The sequence below is a fragment of the Molothrus ater genome, chromosome 13 (assembly GCF_012460135.2).
Source record: "Molothrus ater isolate BHLD 08-10-18 breed brown headed cowbird chromosome 13, BPBGC_Mater_1.1, whole genome shotgun sequence".
NCBI classification, from domain to species: Eukaryota; Metazoa; Chordata; class Aves; order Passeriformes; family Icteridae; genus Molothrus; species Molothrus ater.
Window position 1 is genome coordinate 19894266 of NC_050490.2, and position 8568 is coordinate 19902833.

An 8568-nucleotide genomic window follows, 5' to 3' on the forward strand; every position below is an offset into this window, starting at 1 on the left:
CTGGGAGGCTTTGAGGATGCTAATGAGCCCTGCAGCATCAGCTGCCTGGCCCTCTTCTGCTGCTAACAACACTCTTGTTTATACATATAAGGTAATTAATTTACAGGTAAGGTCTAAACCAAACGCTTTAGAGTCCTAGATTCTTTTCTCCTACTTACACCTGGAATATTGGCAATGACTAGCAGGATGTATTTTTTGTAACTATGCTCCTTTAAGTAAGTATCCATACTTAAGTAAGTATCCATAGTTTATTTTCCAGATGCCGTGGAGTTAACAGCTCCTTTTAGTTAAACTTATTTTCATGACAGTATTATGCTTAAAATTATACTGCCACACGAAATACCATGGGCACAGAAGTAGAGGTGTTTCATGCATCCTAACTAGAGTCCTCACCCACCAAAACTGAACGCTGAATTCAGACAGGTTAGGACTGTTAGGGATAATTTCTATTTCCATCATCTCTTTTCTATGTAACTCCAGCAGAAGCATCACTTGGTGGGCAGTGGATCCTTGCTGGACCTAATGCAGCACAGGCACTTCCTAAATGTTGGCTTTAGGGTTATTTTTAGCAGGATGCACAGAAATCTGACTGATGGGGCTGGACTCTGAAAACGCCTCCCGCGGGGAGCTGTATTTTGCATGTCCCAACAGAGCAGAGATCAATGTGCTGCTGCGTTAATCCTGTCCACCAGCAGCTGCACAACTCCTTCCCCTGGGCTTGGCCACACATTACCAAAACACTGCCCCATCAGACAGGGAAACTGAGGCAGCAAAGGCCGTACCTCCTCAGATCCCGCACGGATCCCCAGTGCTGGCAGAGGTGGGAGTGCACTGCAGGCTCTGCTCAACTCCCTGTTTTCTTACAGCAGATTGTCCTGACAAGGGTTTTCCTTGGATCACAGGATATGATGAGAGAACTTATCATTTGAGAAGTTAAGAGCACCTTAATCAAAGTAATTACTGAAACTGATCTGATTGGGAAGTAATTTATTTAGAAAAAGTTAGGACTGCCAACTGGGAAGCTCCGACCCAACCCCCGAGCTGATTGCTTTAGATGTGGATGATTTCCCACTTAATTTTTCAAGTGCTATTGAAAATGTCTTCATCTGTGAATGTCAAATATTTATTTTTCTAGAACACTAAATAATGGCCATCTAGGCATCTCAACATGTAAACAACATGTTAGATAGGCTTTCAAGCACCCTGGTGTATGTGAGCTTCTCTGAAGCAATCAGAGCTGCACCCCACTGCAGCTCCGTGGCACTCCAGGGAATTCCCCAGGGATGGAGCCCTGTAGGGCTGGCACTGCCACATCCTGCCTGGGAGAGCTCCTCTTAAACTGCTGAGAGCTTGCTCTTCCCTCCCAGGATCCCAGCAATGATTCCATTTGAACAGTCTGCCCCCTGAAAAGCACAGCCCATCATGGATTTGATTAATCAGCTCTGCACTTGTGGTGCGTATTTGCATTTTCTGAGGATTCAGTTGGGATGTACAAACATCAAATCACAGAACTGTAGAATGGTTTGGGTTGGGAGGGACCTTAAAGCTGATTCTGCTCCACCCCCCTGCCATGGACCCCCTGTCCCAGGCTGCTCCAGGCCCCATCCAGCCTGGCCTGGGACACTGACAGGGATCCAGGGGCAGCCACAGCTGCTCTGGGCACCCTGTGCCAGGGCCCCATCCCTATCCCAGTATCCATCCATCCCTGCCCCCTGGCAGTGGGAAGCCATTCCCTGTGTCCTGTCCCTCCAGACCCTTGTAAAGGGTCTCTCTCCATCTTTCTTGCTGGCTCCTTCAGGTCCTGGAAGGCCACAATGAGATCCCCCTGAAGGTTCTCTTCTCCAGGCTGAACAATCCCAATTCTGCCAGGCTTCCCCCACAGCAGAGCTGCTCCATGCCCCTGATCAGCCTGGGGGTCTCCTCTGGACTCAGTCCAACAGGTCCATGTCCCTGCTGTGCTGGGAACCCCAGAGCTGGGAGCAGCACCCCAGGAACTTTTCATACACAGCACACAAAAACCAATCTCCTCTCTAAAACATACAAGAGATGGTGACAGCAACTCAGGGGCCAGCAAATGAAGGGATTTCATTCAGACTTGGTCCTTTGCTTCCTGGGCTCCGAGTAAGAATCACCACATCTGATCTGCCGTGAGTGAAGAATGAGAAAGGCACTTGTGGAGAGGAGCACTCCTGAGGAATTACAGAGTGAGGATGCAGTCACAGAGGGAGCCTGTGTGAGGGGCAGCCTTTAACTCTGGGATGATCTCAGTGGTCCTGCACCGACGTCACCAAAGTGCCAAACCCAGCAGACATGGGAACTGCCTTCCCCAGGGAGACCAGGCTGAAAGCACGTGGATGGGGCACAACCTGGGCAGGGCACAGCTGCACACCCACAACCTGGAAAAGGCACCTTTAGGGCTGTATGATTACTTATCCAGCTGTGATCCTGAAATGATCACAGTGATGCTCTGGAATCCATTGCACTGTCCCAAAAAAGGCAAGAAGTCTCAAGCTCCTCTCAGAGCACACATATGTCTAGAAATACACAGGAATTCTAAATTTATGTCAAATTCCAGCCCTACTTCATGCATCCTGCTTTTCTAGACTCCCAGAATGGCTGAGGTAGGAAGGCAACTCTGGAGTTTCTCTTGTGCAATCCCCCTGCTCAAGCTTTTCTTGCAAGTTCTTGCCAAAATAGTTCAGCCTGACTTTCAGAATGGTTTTTACAAAAATGTGTAAGTGCCCCAAGTTGTTCTTCCCCTTACACCTGTGGAAAGCTTCTTCCACAGGAATGAAATATGTGCACAGAAATCTGTCGAAAGAGCAGATGTGATTCCCAAAGTCTCCTGCAAACACGATTTCTGTTGGTGGCACCTCACAGCATTACAAGAGATCAAAGAGGAGCCAGTGCAGTATGGAAAAACTTGGGAAGGTGAAGACTCAGTGTCCTTTTGAATTCTGACAACTTTTTCTGGTTTTTTAACTGCTTAATGCTGCCGAGGCTCTGACAGTGTCACATCCTTGTGCTGGGGAACCACCACCCTGGAAGGGGTGCAAGGCTGGGCATGGGAAATCACCTTTCAATTATGAAAAGCACGCACGGCCCCAGCATACGTGGAACGTTTACATCCTTAGAAAAACGATCCAACTGTCCCATTCAATCTCCAGGGCAGACTGACAGGGGAATTTTTTCTTTAATAAAGAACTTTGATGGAACAGGAATGTCAGCTTTGGTGCACACTGCACTGACTGGAACAGGATCAAAACTAAGTTCCACACGATGTTTTCAGAGGAAAAGAGGAGAATGTTTCATGGAATTTAAGTCGGGATTTGGCTTGCATCCTAGAACATATATCTTGTTATGAAAACTGCTGAAACACTTTTAAGTGGGCAAGCCGTAAGTGTCCTTGGAGCTATCCAGTCAACTGGAAGTCACACAGGCAGAACCTCCTAAAGTAGAAAAGCCTGAAATTGGGAGGGGGGGGTGAGGGAGGGGCAAGTAATCTTGGAATCCTATCTGTTATCCAGAACGGCTCCCTTGTGCCTACAGCATGAAGTAGTTACAACTTGTTTTCTGCTATTGTCACAGATCCAGGACGTTACTCTGGCTAAATCATAATCTCTTCCTGCCTCAGTTCATCCATGTGCAAACCTGGCTCGCTAACTCTTACCTTAATGTGTCATGGGGCTTAATTAATAACACTTAGGTCTTTTAAGTCCTCTACAAACATTAACTACTTCTTGTAACAACTCTCCAAGGTATTATTATCCCCATTTTACTCGTGGAGAAACGGCAAAAGAGGTTGTCACTTGCCCAAGGCAACAGAGTAATAGTTACACTTAGAGATCCTCTTCACGGGCTACTCTAACAGTGGAAACACATCAACAAAGGCAAAGACAATAACGACAAACTCGAAGTTACTTTTAAAAGTGCACCATAAGCATCTGGAAGACGATGGAAAATCCCTCCCAGAAACAATAGGCTTGGGACCAGAAGCAGCATCACAACTGTCACCACAGAGAACGAAGTTCCTTGGACGGACCCAGGCTTGAGCTCACCCAAACAGCCTGACACAAACAGCCAGACCTGTCCTCTCCAGCGCTCTTAAGTACCATAAAATTGAGCAACAGGCTCGTACAGTGCTCTCCAGTAACACCGAGCGAGCAGATAATCAATGTGGTATGCAGCATGCTAATTCCTTCCGCCGCGTTCCCAGCAGGGACCGGGAACGCCAATAACGGCCCCGGACGGCGGGGGTCCCGCACGGTGCCGGCGCGGCCGCCGCCCCCGCCGCAGACGGCGACAAAGTTGGTGTCCCCCGCGCCCCGCCGCGCTGACATCCCCGGAGCCGCCGCCGGGAGCCCTGCCCGGGCAGCGCGGAGCGGCCGCCCCCGCCGAGCCCGTCCCGCTGCCCCCGGGGCCGCTGACAGGCGCGTCCGGCGCTGCCGCCCCGGCGGCGACAACACCGCCAGCAACAGGCGCGTCCTGCGCGGGACCCGCGCGGGCACGGCCCGCGATGCGCCCGCAGCGCTGCGGCTCCGGCCCGGCCCCGGGGCGCGGGACGGGCCGGGCGGGCGGGACCCGCCGCAGGCCTCGGCCTGGAGGGGCGGGCGGGGGGTGTCAGGCGGGGTGACACCGCTCCGCCGCTCCCCGCGGCAGGGCCGGCCCGCCAGGGCTGCGGCCGGGGCTCGCCCGGGGCTCCGCGGCGGCCGCGGGGGGCGAGCGGGGGGGACGCGGCGTGTCGGCGGGCGCCGGGCCCGCCGCGGGCAGGCCCCGAGGGGACATCCCGCCGGTCACTCGGAGCGGCCACCCCGCGCCCCCACCTGATCCCGGGCTGGGACCCGCGCGGGTCCGCCGCGTCACTCACCTGCGGGAGCGGGGGCCGGGGAGCGGCGCCGCGGGGCCGCGCTGCGGGCGGCCGGGCGGCCGGGCGGGCGGAGGGGGCGGGCGGCGGCGGCGGGTCCGCGCTCCGGGCGCTCGGCGCTCAGCGCTCAGTCGCCATTTCCCGCCTACCGACCCGCTGCACCGCACCGAGGGACCCGGATGGCAGCGGGGCCGCCGCGCAGGCGCGCCCGGCCGGGGGAGGGGGCCGGGCCGGGGCAGGCCGGGAAGGAGGGAACGGGGCCTGGCGCGGCGGCGGCGGCGCCGGAGCCGGCGGGAGCGGGGCCGGCAGCGGGACGGAGAGCAGCGCCCAGCGCCCGCGGTGCCTCGGCGGAGGAAGCACGGCTGCCCCGGGTCCTCCGCCGGGCCGCGCCGGGAGGTGAGCGGAGAAAGGGGAGCTCTGAGGGGACCGCGGGGCGCGAGCGGGGCGGGGGGCGAGCGGCAGCGAGTCCCGGCCCTGCCCGCGGCCCCCGGCCCTTCCGGCGCTCCCCGGGAGCAGCAGCGGCAGCGCCGGGCAGCACTCGCCGCGGGACGGGACGGACGGACGGACGGACGGACGGACAGCGCAGCCCCGCGCCGGCCCCGGCTCCGGCCGCTCTCGCCCCGCGCTCCCCTGGGCACCGCCGGGCGCTCCCCGCTCCCGGCCCGGCCCTGCTGGCTCGCCCTCCGTCCCATTCCCCAAGCGTAGGGCAGCGCTGGCTTGCGGTTTCGGTTGCTGTTTTAAGTCGCCTGTGGAGTGTGTTGTGAAGTTTTATTTCCGCTTTCTCTTTTTTTTTTTTTCCTAGGCAGCCTCTTTGTGTGGGAAATGCTGAGGATGCTGCGTGCTTTACTATTTGAAGGGCTTAATGAAGCAGCTTGGCCATCTCTTGCAGTACAGCAGCATGTAGTGAGGTTATATTTCTCATCTCAATGCTACTGAAGTTGGAAATCTTAAGTTTTCTTTTGACGATCACTTTTACTTACCAGTCTTTGTAACAGAAATCAGTTCTCAGGTTCCCCTGTGTTATGACAGGATAACATCTCAAGGTACTGCCCTGAGTGGAAGGTTTTTACAGGAGTATCTGGCATCCTCGAATTTAGCAGTGAAGAAACTTACAGGGGTGTTGTGTTTCCTGGTACCTGTGGACTCCCTGCTTAGCTTTTGAACGTGGATCAGATTATAGAAGTCCCAGCTCTCTAGTCACCTAAAATATTCATTGGCTTGTTAAAGAGAAGTACATCTGCTGCTGTGAAGCCAAGATTTGGTTTAGAATTCTATAAGCAGGACTCTACTGGTCTGTCTTTAACAGAAGACGTTATAAAGCTAATTTTACCATAGAAAAGAGGTTGTAGGAAGGCAGTGGAAACTCATTCAGAACAGGGAACCATATTCCTTTAGAGCATTCCAGTATTTCCTGTGAATATTTTGTGAGTGATCAGCTGTGAAAAAGGTTCGTTTGGGCATGTTAGAGCCTCATTAAGATGGTTTGGCAGTCCCTGAGGAGGAACCTGTATGGCAGGATAACTGTGTGATGTCTCACACTGTTACCCCAAAAGGACAGTCACTGATACTTAGAAAGTGGGAGTTTTGGGAAATGGTGGGTGGAAATACTCTCTCAAGCCATGTAATTAAAATGAAACAAGCGGCCAGAGGAGCTGATCCAGCAAGATTCAAAGCAAGCAGGTATTTGTGTGAGCACCAGCATGGCCAAAAACACTCTGACAAGAGATCAAACGTGTGACTCAGGGTTCAAACTGATCTTTATGGCAAAGAGAACTGCCCTTTTCTGTGTAACAGGATATCAAAATTTGCTTTTCACAGTGCCTTGTGCTCTCCTCGAGTTCCCTGCTGCTGAATTAGGGAGAAGGGGCTGGACTGGCAGGAAAGGGGATGTGGAAAATCATCTTGCTGATGGTGTTGCTGTGCAGGGAGGAGTTCAGAGGTCCCCCTGCTGTACCCTGCTCCCCACGGAGCACAGCCTCAGCCCCATGTGGGCAGTGTCAAAACCCTGTGCTGGCACACACAGCTCAGAACGTGGGTTTGGGCCAAAGAAGAGGCTGAGCTGGCAGCAGTGGGCCTCCCCTGGCTGGAGGGTCTGGGCTCCTGAGACCTTTGAGGAGCACGTTTGCTTCACTTCACAGAGACGCTGAAGGGGAAACGTGCGCCTGTCAGACCACTGCCCATTCCTGCACTGGGATCCCGACTGCTCCTGGAAGACATTGGGATTTAGGATCAGGGTTTAGGATTTCCTCCCAGCTCTGTCCCCTGAGCCTCGCAGAGCCCTTAGCTCTGTGGTTATACACCACGTAAACTGACGTGCTCCAGAGTGAGCTCCCTGATGCTGCAGAGCTCATGTGGGGAGGGTTGTTGTAGCATCTGCAGCTCAGGACTGGGTGGGGTTTATTCCAGTTCCACTTTCAGTTTAACTTCAGCATCTGGCACTTCTCAGCAAATTCAGAGTCTTCTTTGGGTTTCTACGTTACTACCGCCCATTTCCAGTGTTTGCTGTCCCTGTTGCCTTTCTGAAGGGGATCAGTTCCCTCGGATAGCTGACCAGAGTTGAGAGAAGCAGCTCCCAGGCTGTGCTGCTGCTCCATCCCAGCAGTCTGGGAGCCAATCTGGCTGTCCAGGAGGAGCTCCAGACTCGCTGTTCTCACTGCAGACACTCCAGCTGACAGCACCAGGGATTCATCTGCTCCCAAAGCCTGCAGAAACACGGGAATGAGCCTTGTGTTTGATCTGGCACAGTGCAGCACTGGAGAGTGGCATGAGACATTCCTCCAGGGATGGAAATGCACAGCCACCAGCAGTCAAACCTGGTTTTGGGAAGTTGAACTGTAGATTATCCATCCCAGTAATTCCAGTGTGGCTACACAGGGTTTCATATAGGTTGAGGAATTGGAGTATTATGGTTTCTATATTGGCATAAAAATGTTCAGGCATAAATATCATTACTCTGTTTCTGGCTGGCTTGAAAATTCCACTGCACTCTCATAAATAGGGAGAGATGGCCCCGGTTGGTTTTGTGGGTTTGTTTTCCTGTTTTATTTTAACTGCAGAAATCTGGTCTCGGTGCTGGAGCCAGCTGGAACAGCAGGACACTGCTCCTCCTTATAAAGTGCCTAATCTCACATTTTCTATCATTGCAGCAAGATTTGATCCTATCCTTTTGGTCAGCCTCCTCAAGGAAGGGTCCCAGGTTACTTCAGCTGGAAGTTCCCTGTGTGGGTGCCAGGTTACTGAAAGCTCCGTGTATCTCCTGGAGCAGAGAGTGCAGCTGGCAGATTTATGGCATGTGGAAATTCGCCTTAATAGGGATAAAGGAGAAAGTTTTCAGACAGAGAATTTCTTCACAGATGTGTGTGTACAGGGAAATGGGTCCTGTTGAGAGCTCAGGACCTCCAAACCACCACATAAATGAGCATCATTCAGTCCATTGTGCAAACTGTAAATAGGCAGAAAATAGATTTATAGAGAAGAAAACCTTTTGTACTTTCTGCATGTACTACTGCAGAACACTCACTCACCAGCTCTTCTGTCCTGCAGGCTTTGGATTTCCCACTGTTGCTGGGTTTGCATATATGGAAATGTAAAATGGTAACATTTAATAAAATCCACAAACCATTATCTCGTGTTTGTTTGTTTGTTTCTTGTCACTTCAAAATATCTTCAGCTCTTCATGGCTGTTAAAATGCTGAAAAATATAA

At 53.0% G+C, this 8568-nt stretch overlaps 1 protein-coding gene and 1 long non-coding RNA gene across 2 annotated transcripts in view; one reads left to right on the top strand and one right to left on the bottom strand.

Moving 5' to 3' along the window:
* The window catches only part of CTDSPL2 (CTD small phosphatase like 2), a 31514-nt gene extending 26574 nt beyond the window's left edge, over nt 1–4940 (bottom strand). The window contains exon 1 of the mRNA XM_036389834.2: nt 4868–4940. The gene's annotated coding sequence lies outside the window, so the exon portion shown is untranslated. The remainder of the gene's footprint in view (nt 1–4867) is intronic.
* Nucleotides 4941–5128: 188 nt separating this feature from the next.
* On the top strand, nt 5129–8488 carry LOC118690976 (uncharacterized). The gene is made up of 2 exons (XR_004980930.2): nt 5129–5260; nt 5667–8488. It is a non-coding gene; the product is annotated as an uncharacterized LOC118690976 (long non-coding RNA).
* The last annotated feature ends 80 nt before the right edge of the window (nt 8489–8568 follow it).